Raw genomic sequence first — 12,644 nt, 5'->3', positions numbered from 1 at the left:
GGTTTCCATGCCAGGAATCACTTCTACTCGCTTATTTACGGAAACAGCAGGCCAGACTCTTAAGTTAGAACTCTAGACTATAAAGGTGCTGTCCCAGGCTCTAGCCCCAACCAGGCAAAACTTCATCGTCACCATTAAAACTAATTCTGAAGTAAATCGATTTACAAAGGTAAGAGCTTCTCAATTTACAGGGATTAAAAGACGCATTCTAAATTACCAGTTGAGTTTATAAAAAATTATCTCGGAATTCATAGCAAAAGGATTCTGAACCCAGACAGTATTTTCTTTGGGGACATTTTCAAATATATTCGGGGGAGAACCTGGTGTTCCAAATACCAAGTGGAAAGGTGAAAAGGTAGTGAGCAGGCTTCCAAAGACGCTCAAGTGGGGGGCAGGGCTCAGACCGAGGGGTGGCGGCGCCCTTCCCTGCCTTTTACGGGGGACTCGACATCCCGTAGTCGGGATCCAGCCCAACTGGGCCACGACCCCCATTAGAAGGCCGGGAGGTAGCCCACAGGCCACAGACGCCCGCGACCGAGACGCAGGCCCCGCTTTCCCGGGAGAGCGGGCCGGGTTAAGGCCTGGCCCACCGCCGCGGCGCGTAGCCCGGGCCTTGCAGCCGAATGCTTCAAGCCTTCGCCTGCGGGGCCCACAGCAGAGGGGCGGCTTCGCCTGGGCGGCACCGCCTCCTCACCCGCAAGGACGTTCGCGGAGGTGTCCCCGCCCCAAGCCGAAAGAGCGAGCAGCAGCAGGTGTTCCGCGGCAGGTTCGGCCAGCGGCGGGAATAGGGGCCCAAGCGGCCAGGCACGGCGGCTGGGGGCGTACGGCGCACTCACCCAGAGCCGGCGGGCGGGGCGTGGCAGGTGTTCGCTCCTCCGGACCTCAGAACACCGCCACCACCGATCCCCTGGGACTCCGCGCGAAGATACCGCCGCCACCGCCGCGGATCCCAAGGACCGCGAGCGCCGCGCCGCAACCTCCGCGCGAGCACGTACCGGGCGGTGAGAGGGCGCCGAGCGCGAGGGCGGGGCGCGAGGCCGGAGCCTAGCAACCGCCTGACACGCGAGTGCCACAACCAATCCAGCTGCCAGCTCCGCACGGCGCCGACTGGTCGTCCGCGCGCCGCCAGCTTCTGCCTGCGTCGGCCGCTCAGCAGCGCGCCGCACCCTCGCGCTGGTCCCGCCCCCGCCCGCGCCTCTCTGCTCATTGGCCCGCCACGCCCCCGCCCCCGAAAGCCACGCCCGCTGCGGAGGCTCCACCCCCCGAGGCCAGAAAGGTCCGTCTGGGGACACACCCCGGCCTGTCAGGGTCGCCTCAAGCCCTCTGAACCAGGAATGGGGGAGGGGCGCCCCGCCCAAGCTCAGGCCTTTGGGCCTGTAAGACTAACCCAGGGTAGTCAGGCTGCCAACCGGCCTGGCCACAACTGGCCATCCATCAACTGCGTTCGGCCCTCCTAATTCTTCTCGAACACAAATCAAGTTATTTCTAAAACGTGAAAACAATCAGGAAGCATCCTCTGAATTACGAAGGACGAAGGCCTTGCCGCCCAGCTCTTACACAAACGGGGAAACTGAGGTCAGAGCCGGGAGGGCCGGGAGGCTAGCCCATCTGCTAGAACCTCGCCCACAGCAGGCGGGCTGGGAAGGGCCTTAAGCCTAACCCTCGTCCCTTCCCCCTGCCCGGAATCCGATGCCTCCTCGAGTGCCCGAAATAGCTCTGACCCGCTGGCGCCGGTCACTCACTCCTTGTGACCCACATTCTTTGGTTGGGGGGGTGTAGTAAGAGGCGGGGGTTACTACTGGGGTCCATCCTCCCTTCAAGTAAAGGATTCTAAAGTAGCTCTAGCTCTCCCCAGGGCTTACCTTTGGCACCCACCCCCCACCCCAAAGTCCCCTGACCTGATGTTACTGGATGGATCTGGGAATTGCACCCGTGGTGGACTCTGCTCCCTTTCCATCCCGACATCCCGCGCAGAATGGGTCCATCTCTTCCTTGGCCTGTGGCCAGGCTGGAATTCCCGCCCCACACACTCTTGTCAGTAAGCACATTCTGAACACAGAACCGGCTGCCACCTGCCAGGAGCTCCTCCCTGGATCCCAGACAGCTCTGGGGTTCCTCCGCTTTCTCCCCCTCCTCAGGAGTGTCTGGGAGAAGCAAATTTCAGAGGAAGCAGAGGGGAATGCCCCATCTCCCAAACACACATACCTGTTTGCAATTTTCTAAAGGCCCCCTGGGGCTGGCTGGTTAGCTTAGTTACCCACTGCCAAAATAAGATGCTATAGACTCCAAACCTCATTCACAGAGACTAGGAAAGAACTAAAAACCATCCCTTAAAAGTTAGAACTAAAAAGTTAATTGCCTCTTCTATCCAGCTCTAAAATTCTGCTGCTTTGAAAAGACTAAGAATGCAGAAAATTATGTGGGTTTCTCAACAAAATATATTCTCTCATTCACTCCTTCAGCTTAGAGAGTCTTCCACCCACCTCGAAACACACACTAGGCACTGCTTTGCAGCCCTAGGTTCTGCTGGGTATTTTAGTGTCTGACTGTATGGTTATGTATCTATCTGTTTTTCCAAAACAAAAGACAGCAGTGGGTACAAGCCTCAAGAGACACCTCCCCAGATAACTGCAATCTGCAAAGAAGTAGTAAACCACTCTTCAGACCTCACTGACTGGATGCCAGAGGAGCTCTCCTTCTTCCTTTTTGGCACTGGTCTTGCTAGATGAGGCTTCAGGCCTCATTCTGGCTTACAGGGTCCGAACACCCCATGCCCAAGCAACCCCAGAACTGTGGTCAAGGGAGGGGCTATACCTTAACTAGCTGGTGCCCAAGGGGTAGGATTGGTCCTTCCTAGTCCTGGAAGCAGAGAGAAGGAACCAGAGTTTGCCCAAAACCCGTACAGCCAAATCCTTTCCAGTCCCTGCCTCCCCAGGTTTGGGGCTCAGTTGCAGGTACTGGGCCCCAGGCTGGCCCTGATGCTTTCCTCCTTCCTCTTCCCCAGCCCTCCAGCCTTGGCAGGTCCCACCTTCCCCCCATGCCAGAACAGTCCTAGTATCTGGGCCTTATATCTGTCTTTCTTCATTTTTGTGTAGAGTTGGGGTTCCCCAAACCCCCTGTTTCTTCAGGCTCTAGAAATCAGGAGGCCTGGCTGGCCAGAGCTGAACCAGCCTCTTGGGGCCTAACCAACCCCCATCAGAGCCCAATTAGCCCCCACTGGAGCCCACACTAAAGAAGAGAGGGATGTGGACTGCTGTTTTCAGGTTGGATGGGGGCTGTAAGTTTACTCCCAAGGTTACTGCCTTGTTACTCCCTTTAGTTCTGAGAATCTAAGCCTTTTTGTCCCTGGGAACTGCACAGCCCACCCTATGGCTCAGCACAAGATCCCCAGTGACTTGGAACACCAGCAGGGTCTAAGCCACCCCAGGCCAGGCTGGGTGCTCACAGCCAGTTGGAGGACAGGACCAAGAGTGAGGCCTGGAACACACCCTGGAGCAGCTGCTCAAAGGGCCCACGTGGTACGGGCTTGGGGAGGAATGACCAAGAGGCTAAGAATGAAGCTCTTCAGGCCTGACAATTAGCCCTCAGCTATCATGGGCCTTCAGCCCCCATTGCTTCCTCCATTTAGATCCCAGCCTGAGGCTCCAGGAAAATTATCTGAGTAAGGTTTGACTGCCCCACTGAGGTTAGAGCCCTTGATACAGAAACCAATTTCCTTGGCCCCACATTGCAACCATCACCTAACAGCCATCACATAGTAGATAGAGGCTCAATTTCTGTGTGGGAAGGAAGGAATCAGGTTGCTGCCTGCCTTACCTCCTGGTAGGTAGTCATCCCCAAGGGTCCAAGTCCCGTGCAAAGCCTAAGGCAAATGCCCCAGTGTTTGCTTGGGGCTGATATGATTTAAGCTAAGACTTTGGTTCTAGCTCAGACTAAATTCAGCAGACACCTTCATGGATCAACCTTTCCTGTGGTTCTAGAATTACAGGGGTTTTTACTCTGGCATGTTCCTGAGGAGCCAAAGGCAAAGGGCCAAGGGACAGTGCCCATTCTCCTTCCTATGGGAGAGAGTCTCCTGCTGCTGATTTTCCTCCAGTCCTGAAGGAGAGGGGCAGGGGTCAGTGCTGGTCAAGGGTGGAGACTCCTGACCCAAATGTCAGGCCTGTAGGCCTGCCTGGGGCGAGAGATTGGCAAGCAGGGCCAGCCACGTCAGGGCAAGGGAGGAGTCCCTTTTGTCTGGATTTAACAGAAGGCAGATTGTCTGGCAACTTTAGCAAAAAGAAATGGCTGATAAGTTCATCTGGGAGAAATTGCCAGTAGGCGTGTTTGTGGGTCACCACCAGCCTTCCCAGAAGCCATTTCCTTCCGTTGCGGGGCCCTCCACTCCAGCCCTTCCACCAGACCCCTTTATACATGGCTGGCACAGGGCTTTCCTCTAGTCAGTTTGGCCACAGCTTCCAAACCTGGTCCTTTAGGAACATAGAGTTTTATGCAGCAGGAACCCCACAGCAAGGGAGAGTATTGGTTGAATGAATAAAAGGCACCTTTCCTCCTGGGTGGACACACATGTCCAATGCCCCTTCGCTCAGCTACATTCCACTCCCTGCTGACTCTGGGATAAGACATCCCCCAAAGCCAACTTTGGGTGGCTGTTCCCAAAACACTGGGCCTGTGACCTTGAGCACTGGACTAAACACCAGCATCTAGTCTGGCCAGCAGCCAGTGGAAGCAAGCAAAGCTGAGGGGCTTATTTGTTAATTCACTTCAGTCACTGACCAGCTAGCCCCTAAGCTCAGAGTCTTGGGAGAAGATACCCACACTCCTCCAGTTCAGCTGGTTTGAGAGTTCCTTCTCTGTTCAAATCCAGCTGAGGGCTCAGCCACAGGCTCCTCCAGGCAGAAACACCTCTTCCTCTCAGAGCTGGCCTGAGATCTGGGCTTGTCCCTCTCATCAGCCTGAGCACCCCTCAGTGACTCCTTTGTCAGAGACATTAACAAGCTACTCAACAATCACTGATTCTGACTCTGGTATCATGGCTGATAATTATGCCCTTGGAACACTGGAAGTGTTAGACCCAAGTGAAAAGACAGCCTGTGCTCTAGGCTGAGTGCTGACAGAGACAGACAGGGCCTCTGGGAGCCATACCTCTAGTATGGGGAATTCCTAACATTTCTGGGATGAATGAGAGGGTTTCCTCCAGCCATCCTGAGGTAAGCTCATAAAGGGGTAAAGGGAGAATGTTAACTCATCAGACAAGACTTCCAGTGTGTGCGTGTAAGGAATAAGCCCCTGCTGGGATACAGAGCTGAGTTCACTCAATGTATGACCTTGCATAAGCTGCTTGCCCTCTGTGAGCCCCTTGGTCACCCCATAATCAAGTGATCTCATGTGTGAGCTGCGGCCCTGCCTGCTCACAAAAGTGACAGAAGACTGCATTATGTGACTGAATCAGGGTGAGGGTGAAACATCCATCTATGTGTTGTTCAATCCACAGATTATTCACTGAGTCTATCATATGCTAGGAACACAACAAGAACAAAAGAGACAAGACCTGCCCTTGTGGAATCGAAATTCTAGTGTAATAAGATAGACAGTAAATAAAATAAGTAAATACAAATGTAATAATCACGTAGTTACAAACAGAACGGGAGGCTGGGAGGGGCTGGGGTCTGCTGTGCAGTGCAGGTCATTGGGAAAGACCTCTATTTGAAGGCAGAGCCTGCAGGAGGTGAAGGAGGAAGTCCTGGGGTTTTCTCAGGAAGGAGTGGAACAAGCCTATGGAATTGCTGCAGTGAAGGCCTAGGAGGAAATGGGCCAGCCGGGTCTGAGGTACCTTGGAGATCACCAAGTCCTGAGCAGTGAATGGAGCGGTAAAAATAGGTGAGAGAGCAAGTAATGAATAAAGGGGAGAGAGCAAGCAACTCAGGAGAGCAGTCCCCTGAATTAGATTTAACCAGGCTGGGTAATGCCACAAGTGTAAGGTCCAGGAGAAAGGGGCATAGAAGCTGAAAGGTGGGAGAAAGGAGGAAGGGAATGGGGATAGTGCCCTTAGGCCTCCAGGAAGGAATGCAGTGGGGTGAGGGGTGAGGGGGCAGCAGCTGGGCCTCAGCCCTGCAGCTCCTCTTTCCCCTGATAGGTAGGGAAAGAGGTGGGAGAACTGAGGAGGAGAGAGGGAGGAGAGAGCAGGCAGAGGAGGGAGCAGAGATGGGGGTCCTGAAGGGGAGGGGCACCAAGCACCAGGGAACTCAAGTCAGAACAAGCATTTAGAGAGAAAAGTTCTCACTTTCTCTACCTCCACCTTCCCTGGAATGCAGAGAGACCACTCCAGCACCCCTCCTTCCAGCCCCAGGGAAGAAAGGGATGTTCCTGTGGTGGGAGGAAGGGTTCCGCTGTGCTTGGGCAACTCCTGGTATGCACTGCAAGTAAGGGCTTCAAGGGAGACCCTGCACGGCCCACCAGAGAGGGCCCAGCACCAACTGTCTGGGGAAAGGAAGCCCATGGACTGGACCAATGGCAGAGATGGGGAGAGTGGAGAGAGGAGGGGGGAGTAGGGGGATGGAGAGTAGAGAGGGAGGTTTTTACCCCAAGATAGGTCTAGGGCAATCCCCCACCTGACTCCCCCAAGGCTGCTACCAAACACAGGCATGCAGGAGGCCCTCAGGATAGGTGCAGTGTCACCTGGCAGGCATGAGGCATTAGCCAGCTGTTCCCTCCATCTCTTCCTGCTCACTGCTATGGGCCAGTGACCTTAAGTGTTCTTTCCCCTTAGCTGTCACTTATCCAAGATGAACCTAAGTCTGGCTGGGTCACCCATGAGTAGGTGTGACCTCCAGGAAAGGGTCTATGTCCATCAGATGTGTTCACTGGGCTGGACCTGGCAAGGGACCCCAGGGACTAGGAAGGACTGGAGTGGGAAGAACTGGGGGATGGGCTCAGGATAGGCCCTTAAGGTAAGAAAGAAAGAGACCCCATCAAGAAGTCAGGGCTCTGGGCCTCTGGGGTTGGGTATGATGCTACAAGCATGGTGGCAGCCCTCTGCCTCTCACTGATATGTTCCCAGGGCCATACAAAGGCCCATTCATGGTGCATGGAGGATTTTTTTTTTAAAGTGAAAAGAAACATTTCATCATCTCCATGTCCCAGGGCATTTGAGGGAATGTGGCAGCTGGTACAATACAAATGTGGGGACACGGGGGAGCAGGGAAGTTTCCTCCTAAAGGGCATATTCTGGGCCTCAGAGCCGGGTCCTAACAGCTGCTCCTTCTATGCTGGGGGGATCCCAGGGAGGAAGGCTAGCCTCAGCTGACCCCCAACCTTTCAACTGCCCAAAACCTCCTGTACTCTGCTGCCTGGGATCCTTAGAGGTTGGTTCAAGATCAGCAGCACTAAGGCCCTGGTGTTGGGCTGGGCAGAAAAGTGGGAACTCACAGGCCTCCTCACCACACCTACAACCACTGGGACCAGACTCACTTCCAGTAAGCCCCCTCAGCTCACAGGAGGCAGGGCCCGGGTGTGCCCCAGGCCCACTTGCTCTTACAACTAATGGGTACTGGTGGCCCAGGCTCAAGGCCCCAAAGGCTGGGTGTGCAGAGGCAGGAGCCCTGGTGCTTGCCTCTGACTGACTTGAACCTTGGGAAGACCCTTTCCCTCTCCAGATCCTTTCCCTGTCTGACCCATGTGGATCAGAGCTTTCCAAAGATCCCTTAGGAATCTCTGGTTCTGTTTGCTTTCCTTCCTAGGATAACAGTCAGGAAAAGGAGTGGATAAACAGCAGAAGAGAATAGGAAGAGGGGGGAAAAAATCAACCCAGGAAGTGGCAGAGGGGGTCCAGAGGGGTCCTGATGGAGGCAATGCAGTCTACAAGGATGGGTCTTTGGGGGAACTTCTGGAAGGAAGAGGAGAGCATTCGACTCCCTTACTATCCCACTATCCCCTACCCCAGCCTTTCCTTCCCTGAGGAATCCCAAACATGTAGATTCTTCCATCCCTGTTTCCCTAAGGTCTCTCTTGGTCCCCTCCCCCAATACCCTCCCACCCCCACTGGCTCTCCATTCCCACAGCCCAACAGCCAGAGATCTTCCTCACCTGCTGCTGCCTGGCCTCCTTCCTCTTCCGCGCAGCTGTTCCCAGACAGCTGGATCAGAGTGGGACACTGCCCCTCGCTGAACTGCCAGGACCTTCTCCTCCCCTGCCTTGATGGCTCTGCTGGCCCACCCACAGTCCTCCTTTCAGATGTCCTTGGCCTCAAATCCTGGAGACCCTGGCATCCACCGGGCCACCACAGCTGTGGGCTGCCTTCACCTTTGCCAGGAGCAACAGCTGCTGCAGCACCCAGGCTCCTCTAGGGCCGACATCTCCCTGCCTTCTATCAGCCTGAGGGTGAAGTACTAGCCCCTACCCAATACTTCCCTCTTGTCTTTTTGGGCCTTGGTCTTCTGAACACCTTCTCTCATAGAAGAACGGTGGACTACAGAGAGGAAGGGCTACAGGGCCGTTTTCTGCTGGAACCTCTGCTTTCAGCACGCTGCTAACCCAGTTCACATGCATGTGGCAGCAGCCAGAGCTAACTTTCAAACTCAGATCTCCCTGTGATCCTGCTCTGCTCTGTGTTCTTCCCAAATTCCAGCTGCCAGAGGACAAAGATCCCTCACTTCATCCTGACCTGCCAGCGTGGTCCTCCCCATACCTCTTCACTTCCACTTCTCTCAATACCTACCCCCAGCTCCTTACCCCAGATTTTCTTTGTACATGACCCCAGCAACATGGATCTCCAAAGACCCCAGCCACATGGAGCCTCTTTATGTTCCTAAAAACATGCCAGGCATCTGCCAGCTCCTCTCAAGGCTTCCCACATGCTGACCCTTCTGCCCACAGCATTCTTTTCCCACGTGGCCTATCTCACTCCTGCTCATCCTGTCTCAGCTTCTGACCTGGGTAGGGTATCTCTGCTCTGGACCCCCACTTACCCTACTATATTATTATAATGTGTGATTTAAGATTTATCCCTACGATAGACTAGAGAGTCTGTGTCTGTCTATTCCCTCCTTCCATCCTGGAAACCTCTAGCACCCGAGGCAAACTTTAAAAATATCCAATAAATTTGGATCCCCATACCATCCAGTCACCAAAAAAAACAAAAAAACAAAAAAACAAAAATCCCCCTACAGTATACCAAGTAAAACTGGAATTATCAAAATACAAAATTACAACAAATTTACAGCGAAATTGGCTTTTATTCACCATTCATGAATCAGGGAAGCCTCCATTCTACAAAATAGAATGAGAGCTCCCACAAAACAGTGGGTTTTATTAGGTGGGAACAAGGAAACAGTGCAATGGGGGAAAAAAAACTAGTTAACATCAGGTTACCTTTTTTGTAAGGGTTAAAGCAGAGAGGACTTCCAAATTATACTGACTTAAGGGCTGGCTGGTTAACACAGTTGGTTAGAGCATGGTGCAGATACCTCAAGGGTTCAATCCCTCCAAAAAGAGAGAGAGATCAAATTATACTAACTCAGGTAGACTGGAGTCTCCTGTTTTCAGAAAAAACTAGCCTGTTTGGGGATCTATTTCCTTCCTTAAAGTTTCAGCATGACTATGTGGCATTTAGCATGAGTGACTCTATTTTGCTTTGGTCTGGTCTATAAGGGCCTAGTTCAGGAGCTCAGTCCAAAACAATGGCCTCCCAAAATTTTGTTTAACAGAATGAATAAATGAACATTTGACTGAAAACGAGGCCTCCTGCACCTAAGCCTCCTCAGTACTGCTAAGCTACACCTGGAGCCTTGTCAAGGAGGCTACAGCCATTGCCATAGCCACAGACAAGAGCCCTCAGCCTGCACCTCGAGCCTGCAATATCCTCCAAGGACGCCCCAGGCCATGTCACAGTGAAAGTGACATTCAACTAGGCTCTGGACCAGAGGAAGCCAAGAAGGACACACCCAAGAGCAGAGCTCACTATCACCACCCCCATGGCATCGCGATGGACTGCAAGGACCCAGATGTTTGAGGTACCAGGTGGCCAGAGAAGAGCCTGGTGTTGGTGCATGTGCTTTGGACTCGCATTTATGCTTGCGGGTATCATGCTAGGAGAAGCATACCTGTACAAATATTTTTCACTTCAGCCAGATGACTGTATACTACTGTGGAATAAAGTACAACAAAGATGATGTCATCTTAAATGAGCCTTCTGGGCCGGCCCCGTGGCGCACTTGGGAGAGTACAGCGCTTGGGAGCGCAGCGGCGCTCCCGCCACGGGTTCGGATCCTATATAGGAATGGTTGGTGCGCTCACTGGCTGAGCGCAGTGTGGGCGACACCAAGCCAAGGGTTGCGATCCCCTTACCGGTCACAAAAAGACAAAAAAAAAAAAAAAAAAATTTAAATGAGCCTTCTGCAGATGCCCTAGCTGCTTGCTACCAGACAATTGAAGAAAATATTAAGATCTTGAAGAAGATGAGTTTGAATTCATAAATGTGCCTATCCTAGAGTTTGCAAATAGTGATCCTGCCAACATTGTTCATGGCTTTAACAAGAAACCCACAGCCGGCAGGCCAGTTAGCTCAGTTGGTTAGAGTATGGTGTTGTAATACCAAGGTCAAGGGTTCAGATGCCCATACCAGTCAGCTGCCAAAATAAAAAGAAGCTCACAGCCTATTTTGATGTTAACTTGGATAAGTGCCATGTGATCCCCCTGAACACCTCCATTGTTATGCCACCCAGAAACCTATTGGAGTTACTAATTAAAATCAAGGGTGGAACCTTTTTGCTTCAGTTATGTCTGACTCATGAGCACATGGTTACCACCAATCACATTGAAAATGTGGATCGTCTGGGTTTCTTTCTTTCTTAACTGGGTCATACCAAGGAAACATATACTGCAACACAGAGAAACTATTAAAGGTATTTATAAATGTAAAGTAAGTGATTATGTTACAATTTGGCATTTTGAAAATGAATTTGCAATGGAAACTTTAGTTTGACTTTGAATAGTCAAGAAAAATATTATGGAGAAAAATGTAATACCACAACATAACCTCGCCCTCTGCATTTTGTGCAGTGATTATATTTTTATTTCATTTACTCATTTATTTTTGGTGGCTGGCCATTATAGGGATCTGGACTCTTGACTTTGGTGTTATAACCCCACGCTCTAACCAACTGAGCTAACTGGCCAGCCCAAGTGATTATTTTTTAAAATCTTCTTTTATGTAAGTAGCAAACAAACAGTTCACTATCTTTCCAGGGGCTGGCCAGTTAGCTCAGTTTGTTAGGGTGCAGCCTTATAACACCAAGGTCATGAGTTCAGATCCCCATAGGGGCCAGCCACCAAAAAAACCCAAAAACCTATCTTTTCATCTCATTAATTCAATTAAAACCATTACCTTTAAAAAAAAACTTAAAAAATAAAATGAGACCTCTTGGAGGCTTAAGTCTGTGCAAGGGACCTATAGCCTTCTGGAGAGACCTCCCAGAGAGTCCAAATGGCATTTGGATCCCAAACGCCAAAAGCCCATATACCATCAGGGACTTCCAGCCACCTGCAGAATAACATTAAGCCCTACTCCACCCTACCCTGGGCAATAGGGACCTGCCCTAGACTGGTCAAGACCTACCAGTCTCTTTCCCTCTCCTCAACTCCCTACAGGTTCTCACCTATGAGGGTCCCTCTTTCTCCATCAATCCAAGTCTTGTCCCTCCCACTTAAGAACAACATCCCCAACCCTTCCTGGCCTCTGACTCCGCATTGTCTCTAGGATACCCCAAGCTCCTGGGGGAATTTTTGCCTTGATAATAAAACTGTCCTTGATAATAACAGCTATCATCATTGAGCTCCTTCCTGCACCCTGGACACACAAATCTCACCGTGCCTTCCAACAACCCTCTGCCACAATTATTATTGGCCCCATGTTATGGATGAGTAAACTGAGGCCTGAAGATTAAGTCACTTACCCAAGGTCACACAGCCAATAAGAGGCCAAGCTGTAGAGCTGTGCTCATCTTAGTAACTTTCACTGGGTCTGGCCCAGAATGGGAACTCCACAGATGCTTGCTGAATGACTGAATGAGTAGATACAGTTACATCAGAACTTTAGCTATGGACCCACCCACCCATGGGGCCCAGAACACAGGGGCCTTGGAGTCATGTAAGTGGTTTTGACGCCAATCTAGGCCAACTTTGGAGAAACAGGGCCAGGTCTCTATCCCCCTCCCATCTTGGGCACGTGACCAGTAGCCACTTTGGCCTCACCTTGGTGGGGTCTTGACACTGTTGAGTTATGGGAGTAGTCAGGGACCAGTGAGGGAGGGAAGAAACTTCAGGGCAACCTCAGTAAGAAAGGAAAGGCAGAGGCCTCAGGCTCAGCCAGCCCCCTTCAAAGAACAGCAAAAAGGCCTGAGGGCCAGTAGTAAACAAGGGTATTCTCAGAGTGGCCTGATTATAGGGTCTGTAGTTTGGGGTTTAATTTATAAGCCCACTTCAGTCATTATTTGTAAAGAGGGTAAGGAACTGGTGGGCGGGCAAGAAGTAGCCAAATCAAATTATAAATCCCTTTACTAAGCACCTATTCCATTCTCAGACATGCAAGAAGGCCAAAGGCAGAGAAACAGAAGTCATAGCCGGGACAGCTGAGAAGCATTTTTCTA

At 51.8% G+C, this 12,644-nt stretch overlaps 1 protein-coding gene and 1 pseudogene across 4 annotated transcripts in view; one reads left to right on the top strand and one right to left on the bottom strand.

Moving 5' to 3' along the window:
• DAG1 (dystroglycan 1) overlaps positions 1–1,124 on the bottom strand; it is a 62,098-nt gene extending 60,974 nt beyond the window's left edge. For 3 of the 4 annotated variants that reach the window (XM_063113779.1, XM_063113780.1, XM_063113778.1), the window contains exon 1: positions 837–1,124. The gene's annotated coding sequence lies outside the window, so the exon portion shown is untranslated. The remainder of the gene's footprint in view (positions 1–836) is intronic. The other variant, XM_063113781.1, reaches the window with a different exon arrangement.
• Positions 1,125–8,196: 7,072 nt separating this feature from the next.
• LOC134390096 (integral membrane protein 2B-like) lies at positions 8,197–10,981 on the top strand (annotated as a pseudogene).
• Positions 10,982–12,644: the final 1,663 nt, after the last annotated feature.

This window comes from Cynocephalus volans, chromosome 11, assembly GCF_027409185.1.
Source record: "Cynocephalus volans isolate mCynVol1 chromosome 11, mCynVol1.pri, whole genome shotgun sequence".
NCBI lineage: Eukaryota > Metazoa > Chordata > Mammalia > Dermoptera > Cynocephalidae > Cynocephalus > Cynocephalus volans.
Note: the sequence above shows the minus strand (reverse complement) of the source record. Positions and strands in the feature narration are given on the sequence as shown.